At 38.7% G+C, this 11,068-nt stretch overlaps 1 long non-coding RNA gene across 2 annotated transcripts; it reads left to right on the top strand.

The window, feature by feature from the left end:
* Positions 1–6,193: 6,193 nt before the first annotated feature.
* LOC142856923 (uncharacterized) lies at positions 6,194–10,289 on the top strand. 2 transcript variants are annotated; one of them, XR_012911746.1, is made up of 3 exons: positions 6,194–6,266; positions 6,631–6,694; positions 10,062–10,289. It is a non-coding gene; the product is annotated as an uncharacterized LOC142856923 (long non-coding RNA). The 2 variants fall into 2 exon arrangements; XR_012911747.1 differs by having other exon boundaries at positions 6,208–6,360.
* Positions 10,290–11,068: the final 779 nt, after the last annotated feature.

Raw genomic sequence — 11,068 nt, 5'->3', positions numbered from 1 at the left:
GTTTATTCATGTGGCATGCTTTGATGCTTAGTAATTGCCCAGGTGCTTTCCTCTTCTACATAAGCAGCTCTTCCTGTTAAGCAATGGTTTGGTTACCTAGAAGTAATCCAGTTTGATTGTAACTCAAAATTTAAAATATTATTTTGAGTCACCATGAGAATAAAATGAATTTTCAAAATAAATAAGTGACTTGTTAGGTAGTGTTATTGATTTTTCTAGGCAGATTTCTGTCTAGATCCAGATAAAACTTTTCAGAATCAATTCCATTTCTGTTATCTGAGAGAATGTATGTATTTTCATTTTTTTCTGCTGGTGTATTTCTAAGGAGTGAGATATAAAAAGAATTAAAATAATTTGTAATTAATCATTAGTTTGGATATCCCCAAAAGTGGCTTTAGATTTTGAAAATATGATGCTCTTATTTATAGTGTGCGTCAGCACTATTATTCAAATACCTCTCTGTTTTCAGTGCAGCAGTATTCTGAGGTGACTGGATTTCGAAGTCTCTACTTTTTTAATTAAAAATTTCATGTGCATATGCAGGTATGTGCATGCCTGCATGGGTCTATGTGCAGCATGTGCATGTGTGTGCCTGCAGAGACCAGAGTTCATTGCCTCCCCGACGCAGGCTGTGAGCCGCTTGATGTGAGTGCTGGGGAAAGAATCTCGGTCGTCTGCAAGAGTAGCAAGCACGTGTCACCTCTGAGCCATCTCTCCAGTGCCAGGACTCTACTTTTTAATTGGAGGAGTCCACTGATGGACTAACAGCTGGTCGGTCCATTGGGAAGTTATAGCAGCTGTGTAAGGTGGGGTGCAGCTGGAGGAAGCAGATCACGGTAGGTGTCATTGAAGGCCAAAGGACCTTATTCTGGTTCCCGCTTCTCTCTCCTCTGATTCCCAAAGATAGTGGGTGGACCTTATTCTGGTTCCCACTTCTCTCTCCTCTGATTCCCAAAGATAGTGGGTGGACACCTTTGTTTTGTCCCATCATGTCATCGAAAGTCTAAATCTAGGTGCAAAGAGAGAAGGTCGAGGCGGGGTGGGAGAGGGGACTTCCTTCTTCTGATTTTCTTTCTCAGTTATTTTGCTGCAGTAATGAAAAGCTAGCACACTTTGTGCAAATATAGACAATTTCTTTTCTAATTCAAACAAATTATTTTGTCCTTGCTAGAAAACAACAGACAAAACTGAGCAGATCGCAGGGCTTGGCACACACTAGGTGAGCATTCCACTTCTGACTTACATTCTGAGCTTCTCAGTTGTTTGGCATTGTCTTCTCCTGCATTACTACCTGAGAAAGGAGACTAATTCTGTGCTGAACACTAACGGGATGATAGCCAGTAGGTATTCTTTCGTCGTTTTGGCTTTTCAGTAGAAATCTCAGTGTCACCTCCTAAGTAGTAAGCTGGGTTTTGGGTTTCAATAAGTGATCCTGTTAATTTAAAGAAAAAACCATATTTTTCTGCTTTACAAAGTATTTTAAACATAAATGGGCTCTTAATTTTGTCGAAGCATTTCAGTGTTTCTGGGGATAGCCATATTTTCCTGAGAACTTAAAAAATGGGGCTACAAACCATTTTTGCATCTAAATAATAAATCCAGCTTGGTCATTATATATGTATGATATGTGTGTATACATTATATTTCATATTAATTCAGTGAGAATTTTATACAGGCCTATAATGTATTTTAATTATATTAACCCTCCCCCCATTTTTTTCCTTAACACTGGATCCACACAACCACCTCTCATTATAGTTTTAAATGTGCTGTTGGGTTTTGTTTTCTAATACTTTGCATTTTCCCCTAGTATTCTGAAATGAGATTTGTCTGTGTTTTTAAAGATCATGATACTTTATTTAATGTGTCAATTTATAGTTTCTTTGTGATAATATTTTTGGAATTGTCTTATTTTTCTATGATTGAAAAATTATAAGCAGCATTCTATTATTTAGTCTTTGAATGTCTGACCGAATACCTCTATGGAACCATCTACATGTTAGTTTTTGAGGGATAATTCTTTATTTCCGATATTAAAATTGCCACCATTGCTTTGCTTATATCTCTGTTTCACAAACCTGTGTTGGAGTTTATGGTAGGAAAATAATGATTCTCATGTTTATGCTCTTATCCTGTGAACCTATGACTGTATTAGACCACAGAACAAAGAAAACTGCAGATGTGACTAAAGCTAAGAACCTTGAGTTGGTGAGATTATCCTAGACCATCATAATCACACTACCAGAAAGATGCAGCATGAGAGAGCTTCAACACATCCCCAGAGTCATTGGCTTTGAAGATAGAAGTGGCCAAGAGCCAAGGGACATGAGTGGTCAATAGAGGCTGGTATGACCCTCAGTTGTTATTGTGGAAGAAAACAGAAACAGCCACAAGCAAATTCATTATACCAGCAGAGAGCACTCTTTTCTAGAAATTTCTCTCATGTGTGTTTAGCAAGGTGATAATCTATAACCTGTGTATATATGTGTATAGCAGTGTGCACTAGTAGTCATTTTATTGCTATGTTCCTTTAGAAGTTTAATATTAATATGTTTTCCCCGAGGCCTATGATCTATCTAGTCTCAGGTTCTTGGTCACTTTAGCAGTTTCAGTTATAGGCTTCATCTAATAGGATGGGAAAACAATCAGGATATACTTGGTTACTCTCGTAACATCTGTGCCACTGTGTCTTCAAGGCACATTGCCATTATAGATTGCAGGGTTTGTAGCCAGATGTTATTGGTGGTGATCTTTCTGCTCTGGTAGTGTGTAGAGTACCTTTTAGTACCATGAATGCTAGTCAGTAGGATGAAGCTTCTAGTTTGCTACCAGCTTAACTTCTCTGTGTTTGATGACATAATTGTTGTCTTCAGCAATAGGGCCTTATCATTGGGTTTTGAAGAGCAACAACAGCCTTGGAAATAGTCTGTGATGTTTGGAATTTTCAGCAGAGCTGCTTTGCCCAAAGACTCAACAAGATGCAACCCATTCCTGACACTGGAGTTTTAACTCAGTGGTTAGATATCTAATTGGGGTATATCTCTCCTTACTCTTTGGTTACTCCATTTAAATTCCTTTCACACACACAAATTTTATGATGTATTTAGATTAATAAGTTTTCATATGGTTTCTCAAATGGCCTTTAGTGTTAATTGTCCCCTTCCATACCCATCTTTTACCCTTCTCTTCCACCTCTCTCCTTATTTACTCCTTCTAGTCTAGTTTCCCCTTTGTCTCTTCACAGCTCTATATTCTATTTCCTCTTTCTTGGGAGGTCCTCCCCTACTCCCTGGTCCCTTACTAGGTACCTAACCTCTGTGATTATTCAGACTGTAGCACATATTTTGAAAACTTAAAAGCTAACATCCACATATATGAGAAAACATATAATATTAATCTTTTTGGTATTAAGTTGACTTGGGATTTTTTTTCCCTAGCTCCATTCGTTTACCTGAAAATTCCACAATCCCATTTATAATAATATTTTGAGTAATATTCTATTGTGTAAATGTGCCACATTATCAGTGGGTGGACTTCTAGGCTGTTTCTAGTCTAAGGTTATTATGAGTAGAGCAGCAATCAATATGAAGGAACAAGAATTTCTGGGGTAGAAAGTGGAGTCCTTTGGGTATATGCTCAAGACGCGTACAGCTGGATCTTGAGGCATATCTACTCTCAACTTTCTGAGGGATCTCCACACTGATGACCACAGTGGCTGTAGGAGTCTGTACTCCCAGCAACCATGAATAAGTGTCCTCCTTTTCCTGAAGATTCACCAGTATGTGCTGTCATTTGTTTTATTGATCTTGGTCATTCTGACTGAGTAAGGTGAAATCTCAAAGTAGGTTTGGTTTGCATTTATTTCCTTGATGGCTAAGGATAATGAACCAGTTTTGAAGTGTATCTCAGACATTTGCGTTTCATCTTTGGATAAGTCTTTGTTTAGTCCTGTACTCCATTTTAAAATTGATTATTTGTGTTTTGATGTCCAGTTTTTTTTAGTTCTTTTTATATTCCATATACTAATCCTCCATCAGATGTGTAATTGGGAAAGAACCTTTCTCATTTGGTAAGCTGCTACTTCTTCTGAATAATGGTATTGTTAGCCATAACAGAGCTCCACAGCTTCATGAGCTCCCATCTATTAATTGTTGTTCTAAGTGCCTGTGCTCTTGATGTCCTGCTTAGAAAGCTCTTTGCCAGGCCAATACATTCAAGGCTATTCCCCCTTTGTCTTCTATTACATCCAGATTATAAATTTTATTCCTGTGACTCAGCTTGTAGAAGGAGAGAAATGATTCTTACAAGTTGTCCTGACTTCTTCTACACAAGTGCTGTGTGGGTTGAATATGCATACACACTTGTACGTCTGTGCATGCGCGCACACACACACATACACACACACACACACCCCACACTCACACACACAATAAATACAGAAAATGCAATTTTTTTCAAAAAGGAAAAGGTCAAGTACAAACTCTTTCATCTCAGTATGGGTCTATGTGGGGTTTCATTATGTTTTTCTGAATGTTCTGGTTCTGTCCTGTATGTTTGAAACAGATAAACTGACCTAAAAACACAGAGAAAAAGATTTTTTTATAGTTAGTATTAGTCTCAGTATTCATTATCAGTCTCTAACTGGGTTAAATATTGAAGCCAATGACTATATAGTAGCATATTAGGTTGTGTTGGACATTGAAAACAGTGTTTCTAAGCGTAGAAGTCTTAGGTGAGGCTGTTAGTGAGGGTGATATATATAATCAGAGCAGGTATTTTCTTCCAGATAGAATTGTTAATGTATATATGTTATGTATTTCTACCTGTAATCTGAAATCTTACAAACCTTTTCCTTTTAGGTCATCACGTTGGTTACAAAGTATTATTGCTTGGTTCAGTTACACTAGTTCCAAGTTTTAAAAAATTGATTCTGGAGAGATGAGTTAGCCCTTAAAGGCTAGGCTTACAGCCCACACCACAAAATCTAATTCTAATACCCCCCTATATGTTCAGGGTGTAGTCATAGTTGACGTCACTTCATTCACTGTAAAAGGACCGATTACTACAGGTGTCTATAATTGACATATATGTAATAGTTGCCCACTATTCAAATGTCTCTTCCACTCTTTTCATGCTATTCCTGAATCTTCAGGGAGTTATTAGTCACTATATAAATTGAGGAGGGTTAGGTGAATTTTTCAGTGTAAAGATACACAAAAATCACGGCAATTTGTTCAAGTGTGATGGAGACGGGAACTGTGATGTAAGCTTGGTTGTCCTCGAGGCGCTTTAAACAAGCAAAAAGCGTTAAACTGTCTGTAAAGAAGCTGCGTTTTATAAGTTTTATTATTAAATCTGCCTCTGCTTCACTGACTAATAAAATGGAAAATGTGTACTTTTATAGGTTTATAAAAAGGCAAACTATAGTTTCATGAAAAATATCTTGTGCCGATTGAATACAGGTGGCTACTTGTTTAGACTTTGAAGACGTAAAAGCTTAGTATAGATGTATGAAAAAGGTAATACGGCACAATGAAAAAATCTTCCGTTTCTGCTCATCAATCCTTTGGGTATTCCATGTCAAATAAATGCTACAACAATTTATAGTAAAAGTACACAGTGCAAGTGCCAACGCTAACACTCCTTAGGACTGGATACCTGCCAGGGTTTTCACACCAATATTTAATGTGAACCCACATGTCTTTCCCATTGGAAGTGTGAGAAGGAGCTTGCTTTCCTATATTTGGCAACATGCTTACGTGAAGTGTAAAGTCCAATGCCCGTGATGTTCTCTTTATTTCAGCTATGATAAATTGTGTCCATTTGTTTGAGTGTATGTGGCAGCTTTAGTGTTCCAACTATAAATTTTGGTTAACTTCTATTGACATGCTGTATTAAACTTAAGAAAAACAAATTACACTTCACCCGTTTTAATTGACTAAATGTGTCAAAAACACAGTAAGTTTAACATGAAAGGTCAGATCCTCCGTCTACACTGTAATGGGTGTCATGGCAATGATCCAACTTTCCTTGTACATTTCATTTTTCACGAAGTTTTAGGACAAGGCATGAGTTGAACATTCACTTCCCCTTCTCATTTGTACTTCAAAGTTTATCATAGGCTGCGTTCCTACCAAGAACACTTTTCTCCTGTGCTATTTAAAGCTCCTTTGACGCTGACGTGCGTGCCCGGAGAATACTGATGCTCTCCCGTAAACAAGACCTGGGAATGGGCTCTGGCATGCTGAGGGATGAAATGCTGATGGGTAAGCACACCCATACATCACGGCAGCACGCCTTGAAAAAGACCTGGGTTACACATCCAGTCCCTTCTTCTGTGACTGGACAGACAACCACGTGGTGAGGAACTGGACTAGACTTGGCTTCCCTTGAGATCAGACCAGTTTTAACTCTTGAGTGCCACGTTAACTGTTTATATGAATCTTTATTTTTTTAGCTGTTTAGTTGCTCTACACCCAGTGATTACATTGTATCAATTAAGCTCTTTCTTACTCTCTCTCTCTCTCTCTCTCTCTCTCTCTCTCTCTCTCTCTCTCTCTCTCTGTCTTTGTTTTTCTGCTTGATGCTATCTCCCACTGTCCTGTTTTTGACCTCCTTTCTCACCATGAGAATCTTTTCAAGAGCTTGGACCTAAGTTTTCCGTGTGGATTTGTGTCTGGGGGAACTGAAAAAGGTAACAGGTATTATGTTTTAAATGGGAGAAATCAGGGGCTGTAAATCTAAAAGCCTATTTAATTTTCACCACTGCCTGTAAGAACCTTATTCTTCCATGCATGCTTTGCTCATCCGAGGGCTGTCAATAACTATCCAGCTGACTTAAGGGAGGGAAAGATGATAGAAAGTCCTTATTATCCAAGAGACCCAGAGACTGCTTCATGGGCCCTGTCCAGGGAGGCTGGATTTTCCCTCAAGGAGCGATGAGACTATGCCCACTCCCACTCCCTAGGGAGCACTCATGTCATGAAGAGCCTCAGTGTGAGGCTGCCTCTAAATTATGGCTTGGCAAATTTTCTGTGAAGGGTCAGATAATAAACGTTTAGATCTTCAGGTCCAGATGGTCCCTGTCACGGCTTCTCAGCTCTGTTGTCATCGACAGTGTTGTCGTTGACAGTATATCAACGAAAGGGCGTGGCTGCACGCCAATAAATGTTTATGAACAATGAAACTTGAATATCATATAAACTTCATGTACTGTGATATAGTCCTTTTTTGAGCCTTTCCAACCATGAAAAATATAAATATCATTCTTAGCTGGGCACTGCAAGACAAGAGTTGGCAGAGGGCAATTGACCCAGAGGTGCCATTTACTAACCTTATTCTAAGCTAATATTCATTCCTCAAAGTCTCAGGAAACTTAGAGAAAGGAAGCTTTCATTTAAAAGGATATTTGAGTTTTCTTTTACACTCAGTGTCCTCTTACCTACAAGGATACTTTCTCTTCATTTCTCTCGTGTTTTGGTCAGATCATAAATATGTCAGCATTTGGAATAGAATCTCAGAGGAATTTGCAGTAATAAACACCATGTCTCTCTTGCTTATATTTGCTTGGCATTTGGTTCTCATGCGTGTCCACTCACCATTGTCTGCTGCAGGTCTGGGAGATCCTGCTTTGGGTTGATTCTGGCCTCTGGAGTGCTCCTGGCCTGCTAGGTAGTGCATGCTGGAAGGGCTGTGGCACTAAGGCCCCTAAAGTGTAGTCCTTAGTCAGTGACAGATGGCGCTGGAGGGTGACGATCCCTTGATTTGTTTTCTTTGAGATGTAGTCTCCTTGAGTTCCCTCAAGGGATTGGATCTCAAGGTGCCCGCAGTTAGAACCTACCCTCAGCCAAACCCTACACTAACTTCTTCCTGATACCTTGGTGCTTTTCCAGGGTCATCTTCCTAACCACCCCTTGCTTGGAAGGTTATGGGATGTCTTGCATTCCTATGCACAAAAGCAGTCAAATGTATCTTCGTGACAGCTTGCTTTTCCCATCCCAAATGTAGAGTGGAGGTGGATTAAAGTGATGAGGCCCCTGAAAAAACCAAAAGCTACGGAGAAACCCTGTCTCGAAAATCAAAAAAAAAAAAAATGGTTTTTCGAGACAGTGTTTCTCTGTGGTTTTGGAGCCTGTCCTGGAACTAGCTCTTGTAGACCAGGCTGGTCTCGAACTCACAGAGATCCGCCTGCCTCTGCCTCTCAAGTGCTGGGATTAAAGGCGTGCGCCACCATCGCCTGGCAAAACCAAAAGCTTTGAGGCTTTTTGCTTTGCAGTTAGTTCTCCGAAGATTTCCTTTTATCCCTTTAACTGGCATGTCTGGTCACTTTTCTTCCAAGTTGTCTATGTTTTGTGGTACTGGAACAAGTATTCCAAAACATTTATTATTATTTATTATTATTATTTTTAGAGTAGTTTTAGAGAGAAGTTAGAAGGTATCCTTGGTAACTCCCTCTCTCTACATCCTCCTTTTATTAGGAGAATGTGTGCATTTGCTTTTTGAATATTTTTTCTATAGGGTTCTGCTTTCTGCTTTGAAAAAGTATAAATGCTTAGCTAGCTTACATTGTGTATCTACTTACAGAATAGAATAGCCTTGATTCAGGCTCTTTAGAGTAAAAAAAAAATCCTTTTTTTTCTTTTTAGAAATGAGATAGAAATTGTTTAAAAGGAAGAGAGAAAGATCAATAGCCTTGTCATAGAAGAAGAGGGGATACTGGCAGTGCTCAAAAGCATCTGAGGGTGGTGAACCCCAAAGTGATCAGGCAGAAGGCTGCTGCTGCCCCTGGCTAGCCACTCTGAAAAGAAAACAAAGTCGTATATTACCAAAAAGTCCTTAATAAAAGGGCTTAATACAATTTTAGATTGAATCATTAAGAACACATGCTTGAATAATGATCATTAAATTACTTCTTAATCTTAATGGATGTTTAATTTTCATGTAGAGCAGAAATGACTTTGGTGACCTAGCATAATCATCTGACAGGGCAAGGTGAGTGAGGGCCAGTGAGATGGTTCAGTGGGTAGGGGCGCTTGCCTGCAAGACTAGTGCCTTGAGTTCAATCCTCAGGGATCATGGTACAAGCAAAGAACCAACTCAAGAAAATTGTCTTCTGACCTCCACACATGCACCTTGGTACATGTGCACACACAAACACAATAATACATACATGTAAAAAGTAAATAACAGGATGATGTGATAATGTGCAAGACCTAAGATGGCCAAGAAAACACATTGCCATGGGCCATACTTGCATGCTTAAACTAAAATGGACACATTCAAAGAGCTTTAGAATGTGGCTGAATTTATATTAATGTAGAAAAACCAATTTTGTTTATGAATTGATCAATATCATTCAGAACAGGAAAACATAGCTAAGGATAGTACCATATCGACAAAAAGGTATGTATTAGATGAATCCTGTAATTTAACATTATTAAATCTACAACTATTGATAGATCAATGGATTTCTTAGTTCACTGTACTTGTGGGCCCTGGATTGGGGGCTAATGGTACTACAATGTTTAAGATGCATTCTCTGGCTTAAGGACTATGTAATTCAGTGGTTTCATAACTAACACAAATATTGTACAAAAACTCTTTATATGTTTTACACACTGATAAATTTTGGTCTTCCACAGTAGTGTGGGAACACTGGACTATGATATCATGATTTTCCCTGATTTATGTTGATTTCCTTCCTTTCTTCTTTGCTTCCTTTTTTCTACTACTTACTTATATTTTTGCATCATGAATTATGTGCTGGACACTGTGTGAAAGTATTGCTTATGTCCTATCTTGTCTTGAAAACCAATCAACTTGGACGGAGGCATCCATGAATAACAGTCACTGTTGGGGTCTCTTAATACCTGGTATTACTGAGTTTCAAGACAACCATGGAAGTTGCACAATGGTTGTTAGTCATTGAGGGCAGCTTGCTGACCACATGCCACTGTAGAGATAAGCTTACAGGACACACCACTGAGGCAGGACGTCTTCTATAGATCAAAATTCAGTCCAGTGGGTCTTTACTTTCCCCCTTCATTTGAATAAACCCGCAGATGAAGGATTTTGCACTGTGGATGGAAGTCCACCATGCTGGGATCCCTGCCCACCTCACTTCATCATTGCTTGGGATTCTCAGCTGCACGTCATCAACCATCACCACCTTTTGGCCTGCTGCGCTCGCTTTGTCTCACACTTCATCACTTCTTGCATTCTTTGTGAGTGCTCAGCTCTGTTACAGACTTTATCCACACATGTATTATTTCCAAATTAAAGAGAAATGAATCAAAGTTTATTCGCTGTTTGAATAGTTTTTTTTAAGTCGATCATAACAAGGTCTGTTCAGTTGTTTATGGTCAGAAGGGAGGATTTCTGAAACGAGTTGTCTGATGAATGTCCTGCGGAGGTCTCAGTACTACAGGTTGTTTTATGTAGCCTTGGTGAACTTCAGCATGCTATTATGTTGAGTTCATTTCAAGGTACACAGTGGAAAAAACCCCATAATTTCTGATGATAATGATTTTAATAATTCTGTAAGTCATATTCATGACATATGACTCCTGTTGTTAATAAGACTAATTATTTAGTGTTGGTTCAATTGGATGTATACTACTAAAGAGTTGGAAGGATTCCTATATGAGATGCTTTTATTATTATTTAGAGTGATGTTTATTTCTTAAAGCATTATCTCACCTTCAACATATCAAATGGATGTGACCAGGATGGCTAGCTTTTAATTATGCTGTTTGATATTAACCATGTGTCACGACTAATCAGGTAGGCATGTGTACTCATTTTAAAACTTTACAAATTTTTTTTTTTAAATTTTACTCTGATCTGTGGAATTTAAGACTTTATTTAGAGGAGGATGAGAAAGCTGGCCCTTCAGAGTACTCATAAACTTTACAGAGACAATGTTTGATTCCTTTAGTCCAAACAGTGTATTTCCGCTACTTTAATGACTGTCTGGAGTTGTAAGTTGCTTGTGCTTTGAAGCATCTTAGCATTTGCTGGTTCATTTTAACTTCAGTACACAGGCCAAGATGCAAATTGATGTATCTTG

This window comes from Microtus pennsylvanicus, chromosome 9 (assembly GCF_037038515.1).
Source record: "Microtus pennsylvanicus isolate mMicPen1 chromosome 9, mMicPen1.hap1, whole genome shotgun sequence".
NCBI lineage: Eukaryota > Metazoa > Chordata > Mammalia > Rodentia > Cricetidae > Microtus > Microtus pennsylvanicus.
The sequence above is the reverse complement of the archived record's forward strand: the minus strand, read 5'-3'. Positions and strand labels throughout refer to the sequence as shown.